This window comes from Chiloscyllium punctatum, chromosome 36 (genome assembly GCF_047496795.1).
Source record: "Chiloscyllium punctatum isolate Juve2018m chromosome 36, sChiPun1.3, whole genome shotgun sequence".
Lineage (NCBI taxonomy): Eukaryota > Metazoa > Chordata > Chondrichthyes > Orectolobiformes > Hemiscylliidae > Chiloscyllium > Chiloscyllium punctatum.
The window spans coordinates 23,854,683-23,873,615 of record NC_092774.1 but is presented as its reverse complement, the minus strand read 5'-3'; the positions used below and the strand labels follow the sequence as shown (position 1 = coordinate 23,873,615).

General features: G+C 44.7%; 1 long non-coding RNA gene across 1 annotated transcript; it reads left to right on the top strand.

Annotated features, from left to right (window-relative positions):
• The first annotated feature begins 9,942 nt into the window (after positions 1 to 9,942).
• On the top strand, positions 9,943 to 18,933 carry LOC140460266 (uncharacterized). The gene is made up of 2 exons (XR_011953938.1): positions 9,943 to 10,207; positions 16,537 to 18,933. It is a non-coding gene; the product is annotated as an uncharacterized lncRNA (long non-coding RNA).

The following is an 18,933-nucleotide window of genomic DNA, read 5'->3' as shown; positions in this document are numbered from 1 at the left end:
CCTCCTCCTAGGATCTTTCTTCCTTTTTGGAATGAACTGATCCAGAATCTTCTGCATTATACACAGAAATATCTGCCATTGTTCCTCCACCGTCATCCCTGCCAAGGTATTGCACTATTGAACTTTGGCCAGCTCCTCCCTCATAGCTCCACGGTTCCCTTTATTCAACAGAAGTACTGTCACTTCCGATTGTACCCTCTCCCTCTCAAATTTTAGATTGAAGCGTATTGTATTCTGGTCACTACTTCTCAATGGCTCCTTCACTTCGAGGTCCCTGATCAATTCTGGTTCATTGCACAGAACAAGTTACAGTGAAATCTTTAATTCGTGGGACAGCAACTGAGTGAATGAGTACATCCAGAATTTTAGTGGAAGGTGGGAATTCATTGCACTGTGGCGATGAAGTGCTTTACCGGCAGTAAGTACAGTGTGCTGAGTGGGGTGCTAAGTGAAGAGTTAGGTGGGTTCTTGTTTTAAACTGCTCATTTCTTTCAGCCTCCAACATTGTATTTCCACTGCTGTACATCAGAAGGAGTGAATCAGTCACTGTTATCATTAGAAACCTTACGGTTTTCAGTACCTCAGGTATTACATTGTTTTCAAAGTTTGGGAGAAGATTTGTAGCTCGGGTGCTCGTTGTTGTGGTTGTGTTCGCCGAGCTGGGAATTTGTCTTGCAAACGTTTCGTCCCCTGTCTAGGTGACATCCTCAGTGCTTGGGAGCCTCCTGTGAAGCGCTTCTGTGTTTCCTCCGGCATTTATAGTGGCCTGTCTCTGCCGCTTCGGATTGTCAGTTCCAGCTGTCCGCTGTAGTGGCCGGTATATTGGGTCCAGGTCGATGTGTTTGTTGATAGAGTCTGTGGATGAGTGCCATGCCTCTAGGAATTCCCTGGCTGTTCTCTATTTGGCTTGCCCTATAATGGTAGTGTTGTCCCAGTTGAAGTCCATAAGACCATAAGACCATAAGACATAGGAGTGGAAGTAAGGCCATTCGGCCCATCAAGTCCACTCCGCCATTCAATCATGGCTGATGCGCATTTCAGCTCCACTTGCCAGCGTTCTCCCCGTAGCCCTTAATTCCTCTAGACAACAAGAACCTATCAATCTCGGCCTTGAAGACATTTAGCGTCCCGGCTTCCACTGCACTCCGTGGCAATGAATTCCACAGGCCCACCACTCTCTGGCTGAAGAAATGTCTCCGCATTTCTGTTCTGAAATGACCCCCTCTAATTCTAAGGCTGTGTCCACGGGTCCTAGTCTCCTCGCCTAACAGAAACAATTTTCTAGCATCCACCTTTTCAAAGCCATGTATTATTTTGTACGTCTCTATTAGATCTCCCCTTAATCTTCTAAACTCCAACGAATACAATCCCAGTATCCTCAGCCGTTCCTCATATGCTAGACCTGTCATTCCAGGGATCATCCGTGTGAATCTCCGCTGGACACGTTCCAGTGCCAGTATGTCCTTCCTGAGGTGTGGGGACCAAAACTGGACACAGTACTCCAAATGGGGCCTAACCAGAGCTTTATAAAGTCTTAGTAGTACATCTCTGCTTTTATATTCCAACCCTCTTGAGATAAGAGACAACATTGCATTCGCTTTCTTAATCACAGACTCAACCTGCATGTTTACCTTTAGAGAATCCTCGACTAGCACTCCCAGATCCCTTTATGCTTTGGCTTTATTAAGTTTCTCACCATTTAGAAAGTAGTCCATTCCTATATTCTTTTTGCCAAAGTGCAAGACCTCGCACTTGCTCACGTTAAATTCCATCAGCCATTTCCTGGACCACTCATGTTGCTTGTCATCTGTGTGTGTGGCTACTAAGGATAGCTGGTCGTGTCGTTTCGTGGCAAGTTGGTGTTCGTGTATATGGATCGTTAACTGTCTTCCTGTTTGTCCTATGTAGTGTTTTGTGCAGTCCTTGCATGGGATTTTTGTAAACTACATTAGTTTTGCTCATGCCGGGTATCGGGTCCTTCCTTCTGGTGAGTTGTCTGAGCGTGGCTGTTGGTTTGTGTGCTGTTATGAGTCCTAGTGTTCGCAGTAGTCTGGCTGTCAGTTCAGAAATGCTCCTGATGTATGGTAGTGTGGCTAGTCCTTTGGGTTGCGGCATGTCCTCGTTACATTGTTTCCGAAGCATTTTAAAGTTTACTGACAGCAGCGGGGTTTGGGCCGTATTCACTGGAAACGATTAAGCAGATAGATAGCACACATACGAGAGGGCAGAGGGGACTTGTCTTTTGATTTGGTGGAAGGTGGGAGGTTCTGCGCGCTGAGATCCGGGGCAAACACGACTGCAATAAATCATTCAATCTCTACAGTGTGGAAATAGACCATTCAACCCCTCTGAAGAGCATGCCATCCAGACGCACGCCCACCAGCTCCCTGCCCTGTCTAGTAGTTTCTGCTGGTGGATGAGACTCGGCCATAAAATTAGGGGGAGTAGATTTAAGGAAGAGCTGTTATTCCCGGAGAGTAGTTAATCTGTGAAGGGTGAGGGTGGATTGGCCATGCTAAATTGCCCCACATGGTCCAGGGATGTGCAGATTAGGGTGGATTCACCATGTTAAATTACCTATAGTGCCCAGGTATGTGCAGGTGAGGTCTATTCGGGGGGTAAATATCGGGCAGGAGAGGAAAGGGAATGGATGTGGGTGAGTTATCCTTCGGAGGGTCGGTGTGGTCTCATTGGGCCGGGTGACCTGCTTCTACATTGTGCGGATTCTCTGAAGGGAAAAAATTGTTGCAAACTGTGCAGAGCAGTGCGGCCTGTCAATCCGGAGCAGGCGCAGTGCGGAGCCGCCGTTCGCCCCGCCCCTTTGTCTCGTAGGCCGTCGCTCGACACTTGCTCCTCCCACTGTCCCGGCCGCACTCCGCCTCTGGCTCCACCCAGTCACCCCTCCCCTGACCCCGATCGTCTCTGCGCCCTATCGCTCCTCCCCTCCCTGTCTCTCCCTCTGCCGCCCCAAGAAGTTTTTTGTTTTGAAGCTGTTCATTTCTTTCAGCCTCCTACACTAAGTTTGCAATGTCGTGTATCAGATGGAGCAGTGAATGGGTAGCTAGTATCATTAGAAATTGTAAATTTTTCAGGAGTGTACTGTATTGTTTCACTGGCATTGTAAAGTTGACTGGGAGGTATGGGCTGTGTTCACTAGAAACGATGTGGAGGTGCCAGTATCGGACTGGGGTGGATAAAGTTAAAAATTACACAAAACCAGGTTATAGTCCAACAGGTTATTTGGAAGCACTAGCTTTCGGAGCGCTGCTCCTTCTACAGGTAGCTGTGGAGCAGGATCATAAGACATAGATCTTATAGCAAAATTCACAGTGTCATACAACTGATATCTTTTAGAATGGGTTGCAGGTTTCGGTTCATTAATATGTTACTCCAAGAACAACATCTAAGTCATGTTCTTGAGATGACTTATGGTTTTATATTTTAAAAAAATAGTGACATCTCAGCTCACACAATACATTAAAGTTGTGAGGTTCGAGTCTGTCAGTATCCCAATCTTGAATCAGACTAGTTCTGTTTTTAAAGTAGGAATATATAAAATATTACATGGATTGACTACTTGTAGATTGTGTGCTTTGTGAGCAAAATTGAAAGTATCTGCAAATATAATTCTGACAATAAAAAATCACTTCATAGAGTTGTGTGTGTGTGTGTGCGCATGTGAGTTTGTATGTGATAGTGCATGTAAGAGTGTGTGCATGCTTGGTCGAGTGTGATGGAGTATAAATCTGTGAGTGTGTTAGGGTGTGCGTATATGAGAGAGGTATGAATCAAACCAAGGGGTTGCATTTTGCTAAAACGAGGAAGGACAGGGCTTGTACAGTTAAAACAGAGACATAAGAGGGTTCAGATACATAGTGATGCAACCTGCAAAGAACTTTTTTTTTTAATTTCAAAAATATACTTTATTCATAAATGATTTGATGGTCTGTACATTGGATCATGCCATACATATGTCCATATTTACAAACACAGATTCGACTTTATTCTTGTCCTTTACAATCCTGTGCATTTTTTCAATCTTGTATATATACATATATTTGGCTGAGGCATCAGCAGAGCCCAAAAAAACGTCCGTATGGGCCCCCTGTTCTTCTTTCGGCAGGCCGATCTTACACGGTGGTCTTTCCCCACCGCGCCTTGGCGGCAGCTGCCCCAAGCTTCAGCGCGTCCCTCAACACGTAGTCTTGGACCTTGGAATGTGCCAGTCTGCAACACTCGGTCGGGGTCAACTCCTTCAGCTGGAAGATCAACAGGTTTCGGACCGCCCAGAGAGCGTCCTTCACCGAGTTGATGATCCTCCAGGCGCAGTTAATGTTCGTCTCGGTGTGAGTCCCGGGGAACAGGCCGTAGAGCACGGAGTCCCGCGTCACGGCGCTGCTCGGGACGAACCTCGACAAGCACCACTGCATTCCTCTCCAGACTTCCTCTGCATAGGCACATTCCAGAAGGAGGTGTGTGACAGTCTCGTCCCCCCCGCAGCCACTTCGAGGGCAGCGTGCGGTGCGGCAGAGAGTCCGGGCGTGCATAAAGGATCTCACGGGCAGAGCCCTTCTCACCACCAGCCAAGCCACGTCTTGGTGCTTGTTGGAAAGTTCTGGCGATGAGGCATTCTGCCAAATGGCTTTGACAGTCTGCTCAGGGAACCGCTCGACAGGATCCGCCCTCTCCTTTTCCCGAAGGGTCTCAAGGACGCTACGTGCTGACCACTTCCTGATGGACTTGTGGTCAAAGGTGTTTTTCCTCATAAATTTCTCCACGAAGGACAGGTGATACGGAACGGTCCAACTACTCGGAGCGTTCCGCGGCAGCGAGGCCAGGCCCATCCTTCGCAACACCGGGGACAGGTAGAACCTCAGTACGTAGTGACACTTGGTGTTTGCGTACCGGGGATCCACGCACAGCTTGATGCAGCCACACACAAAGGTGGCCATCAGGGTGAGGGTGGCATTGGGCGTGTTTTTTCCCCCATTGCACCGGTCTTTGTACATTGAGTCTCTTCGGACCCGGTCCATCTTTGATCTCCAAATGAATTGGAAGATGGCCCGGGTGACTGCGGCGGCACAGGTCCTGGGGATAGGCCAGACCTGTGCCACATATAGCAATACTGAGAGGACCTCACACCTGATGACCAGGTTTTTTCCCGCGATGGAGAGCGACCGTTGCCCCCATCTGCCTAGTTTCTGTCTCATCTTTCTGATCCGCTCCTCCCAGGTCTTGGCGCACGCCCCAGCCCCCCCGAACCAAATACCCAGCACCTTCAGGTGGTCAGTCCTGACGGTGAAGGGGATAGAGGATTGGTCGGCCCAGTTCCCGAAGAGCATGGCCTCGCTCTTGCCTCGGTTTACCTTGGCCCCCGAGGCCCGTTCGAACTGGTCGCAGATGCACACGAGTCTGTGCACGGACAGCGGATCCGAGCAGAAAACAGCGACGTCATCCATGTACAGGGAGGCCTTAACCTGCAGGCCCCCGCTGCCAGGAATAGTCACCCCTCTCAGGCTCGCATCCTTCCTGATGGATTCGGCAAATGGCTCTATGCAACACACAAACAAGGCGGGTGAGAGGGGGCATCCCTGCCTGACTCCAGATCTTACAGGGAAGCTATCTGATTCCCACCCATTGATTGAGACTGCACTGACAATGTTGGTGTAGAGCAGTCTGATCCAATTTCCGATTCCCTCCCCAAAGCCCATTTTGGAGAGGACATCCCTCATATATGTATGCGATATCCTGTCAAAGGCTTTCTCCTGGTCCAGGCTGATGAGGCAGGTGTCCACCCCCCTGTCCTGCACGTAGGCGATCGTATCCCTGAGGAGTGCGAGACTCTCAGAGATCTTCCTGCCCGGTACAGCACAGGTTTGGTCCGGGTGGATCACCGATCCCAGAGCAGACCTGACCCGGTTGGCGATGACCTTTGACAGGATTTTGTAGTCTGCATTTAACAGTGAGATCGGTCTCCAATTTCTAATTTCCTCCCTCTCCCCCTTCCGCTTGTAGACGAGGGTGATGATGCCTTTCCTCATGGATTCACTCATGGTACCTGCCCGGAGCATACTGACATACACCTCCAGCAGGTCCTGGCCGATCAAGTCCCAAAGAGCGGAATAAACCTCGACCGGTAAGCCGTCGCTTCCGGGAGTTTTATTCTTTTCGAGTAACCTGCAAAGAACTGGTAGACTCGATGGTTACGAAGGCATTTAGCACCATTGCCACCCAGACCCACTCCCTTACTTCATATTTCTCATAGCTAATCCCCCTACCTTGCATATCCTGAACAATAAGGGGAATTTAGCATGGCCAATCCAGCCTAACCTACACCCTAATCTAAAAACTACCTTCTCAAGAATGTAATTTAAATGCACAACATTTCTAAGAAAAATGTCTGTCTGACTCAACACTGGGACCCAGACAGAATTCACACCTATTGTTAGAAAAGCTCTGCATTTGAATGACTTTCTTGAGAAGGAAATTAAAAACAAGTTCTGGAATTAACATGCCAAAGAGCAGAAACCCATTCTAAAAGATGAAAGATTTCATCTAAATTTTTTTAATATATGACATCTCCATGACACTGGACTCCTTTGGCTATAAATTCCATGAACATGATCTCATTCTCCACAACCAACCTGATAAGAGAGCGGTGCTCCAAACGTTAGTGTTTCCAAATAAATCTGTTGGTTTCTAACCTGGTGTTGTGAGATTTTTAACTTTGTCCATGGGAAACATGTGTTGTGGGACTGGTAACAGTTATTTTGTGATCTGTTCCACCTGAAATTTCTCCTCTATGCGGACAGGGGTTAGCAGTCTGTTTTTGTGCTTTGTGAGAGATCAGGCTACCAGCTTTTAAATCCTTATGTTCAGCAGCACAAGAAAACTAGGTCAGCAATTGTATTTCAAGTGTGGTACTTCCAGCTCTGGTAGTCCTGTTGGGTCACCAGAGAGGGAGGGAGAGAAGATGTCACATCTAAAAAGCAAACCAAAAAGTTTTTGTTTGTTCCGTCAGTTGAGTTGGTTCTGCACTCAGATGAGACTGGATTCTGATTTTGATGGATCAGAATTGAACACTACAATGGAACATCTTAAATTTCAAGATCGTTGAAAGGGCAAATCAAACTGTAACCTTGAAGAGATATGCTTCCATTTCTAACCTTGGGTGATCCAAATGAGACATTTTTACTGATCACTCCATTTCAGAGTGCTGCTCTTTCATCAGGTGGTCATGGACAATAAGATCATGATCACAGAATTTATAGTCAAAGGAGTCCACGGTCATGGAGATGTCCTTCACTAAACAATTTTAGATTAAATCTTTCACATTTTAGAATGGGCTTCTGTTCTTTGGTACATTAATCCCAGAATTTGTTTTAAATTACCTTCAAGAATGTCATTTAAATGCAGAGCTTTTCAAACAACAATGTCAGTATTGGGACACAGACAGAATTCACACCTATTGTTAGAAAAGCTCTACATTTAAATGACTTTCTGAAATGGCTGATCTTTAACATTGAGAATAGTTACATTGATACTTTCAGACTTTAACAATGTTTCTGAATATATGTTCACTTTTTGAAAAGAACTGCTGAAATCTTTCTGAAACTTGCATCGAAATGTGCGCAGTTAGGCCACAGCCCAAGACAAGCTGTAAAGGATGAATGGCCTAATCCTAGTTTTGTGAAATTGATTCTGACTATGTAGAAATAGAGTCATAGAGTTGTAGAGCACAGAAGCAAACCCTTCAGTCCAGACAACCAAATATCCTAAATTAATCTCGGGACCCATTTGCCAACATTTGGTCCATATCCCTCTGATTCTTTTCTATTCGTGTTTCCAACCAGATACATTTTTTTCTTCTTCAGCTAATTGAAGCTGGAGAAGCCTGAAATCTTTAAAGGATTTCCTGAAAAAAACTTTTATGCAAGATTTGGCTCAGTGGTGGATTTTCTAAAGCTTTGCTATTGTAGTTGTCAATTTGTTAAAAAACTTTCAGTTGTTGTTGTCCAAGGCAGAGTAAATATTCATTTAAGATATAATTGAGATATATACATTCTTTACAATGTTTGTCCATCATTTAGTACATTGAGCATCATCTTTTTGTGATTCAACAGATATGATTTGAAGTGAATTCTGCAAGATACTTTTGTATTTTATCTAACTTTTGCTTTGTGTTAAAGATTTCCTTTGTGACATTTTAATTAAAATATCTCAATGTATAATAATGAAACAGCTAATTTATTCTGAAATTATTTCAATTAGTTGGTCGATTGCCAAATAATAGCTGAATAACTGATGTAAATATTGACACCCAGGAAAGCTATTTTGTTTAATATATTTCCTTTGCAAAGATTTTATAAAATGATTGTATTTTCATATGAAATAAAATTTGCAGTGTTTTATTAAATGGTTGAAAGTAACTTTGCATTTAATTGTTCCATTTGGGATTAAACATAAATTGTTTATCGAAATCATATTCACAATTTATGGTGAGTGTATTAACAAACAAATGTTGCAATTTGCCATTGAATTGCCTCAAACACAATTTGAAATTCTTGAATGAGTTGAATAAGGGGTACACTGTGAATATTTATTATGCATTTCTGAAATTCTCTGCACTGCCATTGTGCTTGGTTAAACAAGATATGTATCCCTCCTCATATCTTTGTATTTCTTTGATATTTCATTTGCTATTGCTATTGCCCAAATAACTTCATCAAATGCCAAAACATTTTGTAGGCTGTGAATTTTCAGTCTGGTAATGTCATTCAGTTGTAAACAATCTGAAGATTAGTTTAAATACATATTAAAAAATTAAAGAGATTGTGATAATAGAAAGTCAACATGTAGAATTGCCAATGAAACTTAAACCAAGGCTGTTCTTAATTTGGTACAGACTAAATCGCAATCAAAATAAGTAGAAATAACGGCATTGTACACAAACTGTTTGTCGTGAGTTCAGAATTTTTCTGATCATTTAATTCTGACACATGCAGTGATGGCAGCACCATGATCTGTTTTATTTGTTCATGGAACGTGAGCATCATTGGCAAAACCAGTATTTTTCATCCTCACCTCTTTCCCTTGACTGCTAAGCACACAGATATGAATATTGGGTGAGGACACAATGAGGTTGAGTTGCAAGGCCTACTGTGGCATTACAAATTGTGCTGGCTTACACTGGACCCCGACAAGACGGATTTTGGGAGGAGAACAAAAATTGGAATTCCTATTTAAATATTGATGCTCCCATTTATATCTCTCAAAAGGATTTTGTTTGCTCCATAAATTTGTAATGGCTCTTTTGTTGAATCATTTCCCTGCATCCACATATATATCTGGAATCATTTTCTTTTCAAGAATTTTGTATTAACGTTTGCCACTTACTGGTGCCATCACCCCTTCAAGATCATTCCAAATCGTAATAACTTGCTTACTTTCTTAAAAATTAAATCTTCCCCCGCGCCCCAGCCCAAATCCCTTTTCTTATAAAGTGGCTGCACTATTTCAAACATGGTCATGCTTTCTAAATATTACCATGTACTTTTAATTATGAGATTTCAATGTGTCTTTTTAAATATAAAAATACCCCTTCAAATGTAGTTATGCCCTTTTAAATGTGTTGTGTTCCTCTAAGCGCAATCTTGCCTCTCGATAATGTATGTTTACCCCTTTAGATATGAATATGTCTCTTAAAGGGTCATTTCTACTTATAAATAGGGCAGCGTCTCTTCGAAATGTAGATTCATTTAGATATGACTGCGTCATTTTGCATATTAAGATATCCCTTTGAAATGTAATCTTGTCCATTTCAATCTATTTGCAGAAATAGCCCGTTAAATGTCCATGTCCCTTTTAAAATGCAGATTTCCCGCTTCAGGGAGCAGCAGTTGGAGCGCGAGGTGGCTGTTGCTTGGTGACGGTGAGGCTCCCCCGGCCCCGCCCATCCCCCTGAGCTGACGTCACGCGGGGGTGAAGGCGGTTGGGAGGAGAAGTCGCTCGAGCGGGGAAGGGGCGGCCGTTAGGAAAATGGCGCCGTGCGGCCCGGGGCAGACACCCGTCACTGGGCACCGCCGCCTTCCTGGTGCAGCTGCTGTGTCCCGGCCACACCGCCCGGCTGTACAGCAGGTAGGAGCCGGTGACCATTCTGGAGGCGGATGTTCCTCAGTCATTGAAGGGGTAGGACCTGTTGAGAATGGTTAGTGAAGTGTGTGGTGTACTAAGCCTTATTAACATGGATATAGTTTGTAATTTATCAAAGTATACATTTTATTATTTAGAATGGTAGAGATGTACAGCACGGAAACAGACCCTTCGGTCCAACCCGTCCATGCCAACCAGATATCCTAAATTAATCCAGTCCCACTTGCCAGCACTTGGCTCATCTGCCTCTAAACCCTTCCTGTCCGTAGACCCATCCAGAGACCTTTTAAGGGCTTTAACTGTAGCAGCCTCCACCACTTCCTCGGGCAGCTCATCCCATTCACGCACCTCCCTCTGCATGGAAACGTTGCCCCTGAGATACCTTTTATATCTTTCTGCTCTCACCCTGAACCTAGGCCCTGTAGTGCAGACCTTCACCCCCTACACTAGGGAAAAGACATAAGAAAGTTGAGCAGCCAGACACTATGCAAAAGCCACAAAATATCGAGCCAGATGGACAAAAAGTTGTGGTTCTACCTTTTTTTTTCTCCTATTGGCATTTGGACACTTCAAAATCTGTCAATAATACCAGCATCGCCACTGAGCATATTGCATACGTTCCTCTGTGTCAATGAGCATTGCACAAGTTCCTTGCTTTGGGTGTCACCCTTGTTCAGGACTGGGGGGTGGGTGTTGGGAGAGCTGCAGAACAAGGGTGTGCTGGGAGCAGGGTGGTGAATTGGGGATAGGTGGAGACAGGTAGAGAGTACAAACTGGTCACTGGGAGGAAGGAATCTGGTTGGTGGCAGGGAGGGGTGGGAATGAGCCTGGGAAGGGATTTGAGGAGTGGGGAAGGAGGTTATTTGAAATTGGAGAACTCAGTGTTGAGTCCTCCAGGCTGTAGGCTGCCCAGGTGGAAGATGTGGTGGTGTTCCTCCAATTTGTAGTTTGGTTTGTTGTGGCAATGGAGGCGGCCTAAGATGGTCATGTCAGAAAGGGAGTGGGAAGGGGAATTAAAATGGGTGTTGATTGGGAGGTCAGGTCGGCCTCTGCAGACCCAGCTGTGACTCTCGGCGAACCATTCCCCATGTTTACCCTCTGTCCCCCGAAGACTACAATTGGCAAACACATGGCAAATACAATACCCCAATGTGAAGTTAGAGCCTTTGCGGTGTTAAAAAAATGCAGAAAAGAGGTGCATTGTTTAAATGGTGATATATTGGGATATGGAGAAAGTGAGGACAGCAGATGCTGGAGATCAGAGTCGAAAAGTGTAGTGCTGGAAATGCTCAGTCAACATTCGACGAGCAGGAGAGTTGACGTTTCGGGCACGGGCCCTTCATCAGGAATGACGTGTGGATGTACAAAGGGGCCTCAGCGTCCTTCCACAACAGTCAATGCCAGTTGTTAGGTGCAGCGAGCAATGCAAGTGGTATATTCGCAAGTGGAATTGAGTTCAGAAGTGGGGATGCCTGCATACAGTTAGGGAATTATTGAATATATTCAAGGTGGAGTTCATCTGATTTTTGAACTACAAAGAGGAGGATGTTTATGGGGGAAGGTGAGAAAATGGCTTTTAAGACCAGTACAGAACAGTTATAGAGTCATATAGCATAGAAACAGACCCTTCAGTCCAACTAATCCATGCTGACTATGTTCTCAAACTGAACTAGTCACACCTGCCTGTGTTTGGCCCATATCCCTCTGAACCTTTCCTATTCATGTACTTATCCAAATGTCTTTTAAATGTTGTTACTTTACCTGCATCCACTACTGTGTCGGGATGTTCATTCCACACACAAACCACTCTCTTTTTTAAAAAAATGCTGCCCCTCAAGTCTTTTTAAAATCTTTCTCCTCTCACCTTCAAAGTTTGCTCTCCATTCTTAAAATCCCCACATGTGGGGAATGACACCCACCATTCACCTCATCTACCCCCCTCATGATTTTATAAATCTCTAAGGTTACCTCTCAACCTCCTGTGCTGCAGTGAGAAAAGTCCCAGTCTATCCACCTAGATGTCGGTAGATTTAATATCCAGTTATGTAGGGGACTTTGGTGGAAACTGGGAATTCATTGCACTGTAGGGATGAAACCCTACACTATCCAGACATTTCTGCTGGTGGATGAGACTAGGCCACATAATTTGCAGGACTGGATTTTGGACAGAGATGAGGAGGAACTATTTTTCCTGGATAGTAGTCAATCTATGGAATTCTCTGCCCAAGGAAGCAGTAGAGACAGCCTCATTAAGTATATTGAAGACACAGTTGGTTAGGTTTTTACATGGTAGGTTAATTAAGAATAGTTGGATAATGCAGGGAGGAGGAGCTGAGACGATAGATAGTTTTACCATTATCTTAATGAATGGCGGATCAGGCTGGATGGGCCAAATGGCTTACTCCTGCTTGTATTACTATGAAACTATAACCCTGCCTTTCCCATGACTAACCCAGCTAACCTGCACATCCCTGGACATGATGGGCAATTTACCCTGGTCAATCCAAATCAAGACTGGTGAGCAATGTATTGATGTGGGAAATTAACATCTGAGAATGATAGAAAGGGACAAGGAGAGTAAATATACCAGCAATCAAAACTGGATTCTGAATGATCACAAAAATGGAAACAAAAAGTGGTGTTTCAACATGTGTGCTGCACTGTAACAAAAGTAAATGAATTGTCTGCACACATTGAAGAGAATAATTATGATCTGAGGCTCCTCACAGAAACATGGCTTCAGGATGACAAGGATTGGATCCTGAATATCGAGGGGGTAGTCAAATGGGAAGCTCGGTAAAGGTAGAGGGTTGCCATGGCTAATCAAAGCACTGACCACAGGGTAGTCTGGTGTTTGCTCTGATTTCATGTCCTCATTTCTCTGTCCTCTGATTTCACTGTTCCCACAGAATAAGATGTCAATCTGTTCTCAGCTCTACTGGATTTCTGCTGAAGCTTTTACCCCCACCCCCTTTTTTTTACACCTTCTGGAACAATAAATTATTCAGTAAGTCAATCAAAGTCCAATGCACAATCTCCCAGTCTCTCAACCAACCAGGCACAAAAGTATAGTCATAGCAGGGAATCAGACAAGAAAAAATGAAACAACAACATGAGAAATAAATAGGTGCTAGTGCTTAATGTCTGTTCATTAGGAAGCAAACCAGAAATAGGGCTCTCCCAGGATTCTGATTGTGCCCAACTTGAGGATCCTCTCTCCCTTACATCTAACTGTTAGTACCCAGCTATGATTGACAATATTTTCACCAGAAATGAAGCATCTTATCAAATAGAGATAGACATGTACTGCACGTAAGTAGACTTTCTTTCTGTCATGCGCGCATACACACAGAAGTCCATGGGGGTGAATTTTTATTTGCAGATACATCCTATTTTGCTTAAAAATGCACAATTTGCAGGCAGTCAATACATATAATATTTTGTAAATTTGACTTTGGAAATAGAATCAGTTTGATTCAAGGTTTGGACTCTGACCTCACATTTAATGCATTGTCTGAGATGTCATCTTTTGTTACAAAACCTTAAGTTATGTTGAGAAGTGCCTTACAGAAAGTTGGAGATTTACATATTAATGATGCCTGCAACCCATTTGAAAAGATGAAAGACTTAACAATCCAGGTTTGTTCAATATATCATTACAGTGTCCTGCCACTGAAATGTTTTTCCATAAATTCTGACCCTTATGATCTTATTCTTCACAACAAGTTGATGAAAGAGTTTCGTGCCGAAAGCCAGTGCTTCCAAATAGCTTGGTGTTATGTGATTTTTAACTTTGTCCAGGTTAGGGTGGATTGGCCATGCTCAAATTACCCATAGTGCCCAGGGATGTCCAGGTAAGGTGCATTAGTCAGGGATGAATGGAGAGAAATGGGGGTAGGGAAGTTACTTTCTGGAGGGTCGGGTGGACTCGTTGGGTCGAGTAACCTGCTTCCACACTGTGGGGATTCTCTGAAGAGAAGAGAGATTTCTGCAAACTATGCAGGGCAGCACAGGTGTCTCCATGTGAGTTTGTGCATGAGTGTGTTTTTGCATGTGTGCTTGCTTGGTGAAGTGAGTGTTATGGAGTATCACCCTGTGCGAGGAGGAGTATTGGGGATGTGTATGTGTCAGAGAGTATGTGCATAAGAGAGGTGTGGATAAAAGCCAGGGGTTGCATTTTGCGAAAACAAGGAAGGGCAAGAGGGTCTGCAGAGGCTGACCAGATGTCCCAGTCACCACCCATTTTAATTCCTCTTCCCTCTCCCTTTCTGACATGACCAGCTTTGGCCTCCTTCATTGCCACAACGATCCAATCCACAACACCTCATCTTCCACATGGAGTTCTCCATCCCCCAACTCCCTTCACGGCCTCCGCCCCTCCTATTCACTCTTCCCTGCCACCAACCAGATTCCTTCCTCCCATCGACCATCAGGTTGTACCCTCTGTCTTCACCAATTCCCACTTCAACACCTTGCTACCGGCACCCCTTTATCTGCATCTTGTCCTACACCCATCCCCCTTCCTGAAGAAACACTTGAAACGTAGACTTCTCCACCTCCTGATGCTGCCTGGCTTGCTGTCTTCTTCCAGCCTTCTGACTGTCTACATTGTCAATCGAGACACAGTCTGTCCCCTCCCTGGATTCACTCCCTTTCCATTCAGTTGCTGCAAGTCAACAATTGAACCCCAGAATGAAAAAAAATTGAAAACGTGGTTGATAAAAGAGAGTATTGTACTCAGATGTTGGCCAGAGGAAGAAAGTTACAGTCTGGAGTGACGCTCAATCTTCATTCAGAGAGAGGAGCAGCATCTGTAATCAAATAGAGTCATAGATGTATAACTTAGAAAAAGACCCTTCACTCGAACCTGTCCATGCGGAGCAGATATCCTAATCCAATCTAGTCCCACTTGCCAGCACCTGACCCATATCCCTCCAAACCCTTCCTATTCATAAACCCATCCAGATGCCTTTTAAATGTTGCGATTGTATGAGTGTCCACCACTTCCTCTGGCAGCTTACTCCTTAAATGCACCACACTCTGCGTGGGAAAGTTGCCCCTCAGAACTCTTATATGTTTCCCCTCTCACTGAAAACCTATGTCTCTAGTCCCCCCCCGCCCCCCCCACTGACTCTCCAGGGAAACAACCTTGTCTATTTATCCTATCCATGACCTTCATAATTTTATAAACCTCTATAAGGTCACCCCTCAACCTCTGACCCTCCAGAGAAAAAATATCCCTGGCTTACTCAGCCTCTCCTTGGAGCTGAAAGGGGCAGTACAGAGAGATCTGGGTGTTGTTGTACACCAGTCAATGAAGGCAAGCATGCAGGTACAGCAGGTAGTGAAGAAGGCTAATAGTATGCTGGCCTTCATAATAAGAGGGATTGAGTATAGAAGCAAAGAGGTGCTTCTGCAGCTGTACAGGGTCATGGTGAGACCACACCTGGAGTACTGTGTGCAGTTCTGGTCTCCAAATTTGAGGAAAGACATTCTGGCTATTGAGGGAGTGCAGCGTAGGTTCACGAGATCAATTCCTGGAATGGCGGGATTACCTCACACTGAACGACTGGAGCGACTGGTCTTGTTTACCCTTGAGCTTAGAAGCCTGAGAGGGGATCTGTTTGAGACACATAAGATTATGAAAGGATTGGACACTGGCAGCAGGAAACATGTTTCTGTTGATGGGTGAGTGCCGAACCAGAGGACACAGCTTAAAAATACGGGGTAGACCGTTTAGGACAGAGATGAGGAGAAACGTCTTCACCCAGAGAGTGGTGGCTGTGTGGAATGCTCTGCCCCAGAGGGCAGTGGAGGCCCAGTCTCTGGATTCATTTAAGGAAGAGTTGGAGAGAGCTCTCAGAGATAGTGGAATCAAGGGTTATGGAGATAAGGCAGGAAGAGGATACTGATTAGGAATGATCAGCCATGATCATATTGAATGGCGGTGCAGGCTCGAAGGGCTAAATGGCCTACTCCTGCGTCTATTGTCTATTGTCTATTGAAACCCTCCAACTCTGATCCTTTTCAGAGTTTCACAACATCTTTCCGATAGAAAGGAGACAAGAAGTGGATGCAGCATTTCAAATGTGGCTTAACCAATGTCCTGCACAGCCAACTCCCAAACTCCCAACTCCCATACTCAATGCTGCGACCAATAATGGAAAGCATACCAAACACTGCCTTCACTATTCTGTCTACCTGAGGCTCCATTTTCAATGAAGTATGAACCTGCACTCCAAGGTCTCTTTATTCTGCAACACTCCCCAGTCAGTCCTGCCTGGATTGCTTGACCAAAATGTATTTCTCTAAATTAAACTCCATCTCCCATTGGCCTATCTGATCAATGCTAATTTATAATGAACTCTTTCTCTCATTCCACAGAAGCTGAAAGTCTCTGTTCCTTCATACCCTCCTTTGATGCTGCCTGACCTGTTGTGCTTTTCCAACACCACACTCTCGACTCTGATCTTCAGCATCTGCAGTAGTAATTTCTCCAACATTTCCAGAGTCTGCCCCGCCCCCCGGATTCACTCTCTTCCGTTTCAGTTGCTGCAAGTCAACAACTGAAGCCCCGAATGAAAAATAAATGGAAAAAGAGGGTGAGAAAAGAGTGCCATACTCACAGATGTTGGACAAAGGAAGGAAGTTACAGTTTGGGGTGAAGCTCAATCTTCATTTACAGAGAGAGGAACAGCAGCAGCTTCAGAATGACATGGTCCACCTTCCACATTCAGACAGTAAGGGGGCTCTGATTGGCAGGAGGATAAGTTTCCTTCCAGTCCGACAATGCTCTCCATTGGTCCATGAAGATCGTGAGTCGTTTCCGGGGACAGCGCCGAGCATGCAGTTTTTGCTGACACCAGCTAACCCGCACAGACCTTGCTGACACCGAGGAGCATGTGCAGTATGCTCTGGAGATGCTGCTGTTATTGACAGATTTTAAGTGGTCAAATGCCAGTCGGGAAAAAAAAGAGTAGAGCCACAATTTTGTTCTCCTGTAGCTTGACATAACCGTACATGCTCGTCACTATTTCTACGCCGAAGGTCCTCCAGCCTGTGTTTGCCCTGGATCACAGCATCCAGAGCATCTCAACTTCTGCAAATCGAAAGACAAGCCCAACCCTTGGAAGAGAAGGGGGAGAAACAGAACAGACTTGAACGTAAAATTATTGTAGTGCGATCACTTCCCTTAAGCATGAATAGAGGTCATCAGCTGTCCGTGAGCTTGTGGCGCAACGGTAGCGTGTCTGACTCCAGATCAGAAGGTTCCTTGTTCAAATCATGTCTGGCTCACTACACTCAACTTCTTACATTTCAAATCAAGAAATGAGTACGTTCTTTCCGTATATCGGTCGTGTCAGATTTTCTTTGCGGAAACTTTCGATCACACGTGAATCTTTACTGTCAGTTTGATTTGTGAACACTGTGTCAGGGAGGTGGTGTGCCCATTGTTTGGGTAAATGCTCAGCTCCCCGCAATGTGAGAAGTCGAACACAAACTGTTCATTACGGTATTTAAACACACAGCCGCTTCGTTTAGTTGGTGACAGCGCAGTGTGAATAACATTATACCGATATTTTAACAACATAATCTAGAGATTCCCATCCAGGTTTTAGTCACATCAAACTGCCACGTAATGATGTTATGGCCTCAGTAAACTATAATAACGTGAAGATCGCTGGGATAATTTTCTATATCCGACTGCAATATAAGCACAGATCATTGTTTCCAGTTTTGGTGGAACAAAAGACGTTGTATTGGTGGATAATTACAGTTAGTGCAAACACAGCTACCTATCGATAAATATTAATCCTGTTCACTTCAATGGCCAAATTTCAATTCAGAAACCAAGTGCACTTGGCTGTTTGTAACAGAGACAACATGACAAAATGGCTCATAGGAGGAGAAATGGGACATTGAGGAGAAGTGAAATGTTTGCTTTTGGTCACCTCCACAATTGTCAGAAAAACAGGTTGAAAGGATTCTTAAAAGGTGGCTGAAGGAGTGGTGAGGGATAACACTTCAGACAACGCAAAGTGGAAGACCACTTTCTAGTGGAAGAAAAAGACATTCCTTATTTCTGAAAGAACTGGGAAACAGAAGAGGGAATGAAATCTGACTTGGGAGCTATTTTCTATTTGTTGAGGATGTTGCTTCATCACAGTCTTGGTTTAGAGCATAAGCTCTTCATCAGGAATAAAGGGTGGCCCAAGGGGGCTGAGAGATAAATGGGAAGGAAGTGGGGCTGGAGGGAAGGCAGCTGGGAGTGCAATAGTTAGATGGAGGTAGGGATTGATGGTGATAGGTCAGAGATGAGGGTGGAGCAAATAGGTGAGAAGCAAGGTGGACAGGTATGACAGGTCAAGAGGTTGGTGTCAAATTGGAAGGTTGGATCTGGGACAAGGTGGGGGAGAGGAAATAAGGAAACGGATGAAATCTGTATTGATACCATGTGGTTGGAGGGTCCTAAAGCAGAAGTTGAGGTGTTTTCCTACAAGTGTCAGGTAGCAAGAGTTTGGCAGTGGAGGAGGCCCAGGACTTGCATGTCCTTGGTGGAATGGAAGGGGGAGTTAAAGTGTTCCGCCACAGGGCGGTGTGTCGGTTAGATTTAGAGTCCCAGAGTTGTTCCCTGAAATGTTCCGCTAGTTGGCGTGCAGTTTCCTCAATGTGGATGGGACCATATTGCGAGCAATGGACATAATCTTATAAATAGATTGCATAAATCTTAGCTTGCCAGAGTTATTTTCTTTAATTAAATTAAAGAATTTTTTTATTCAA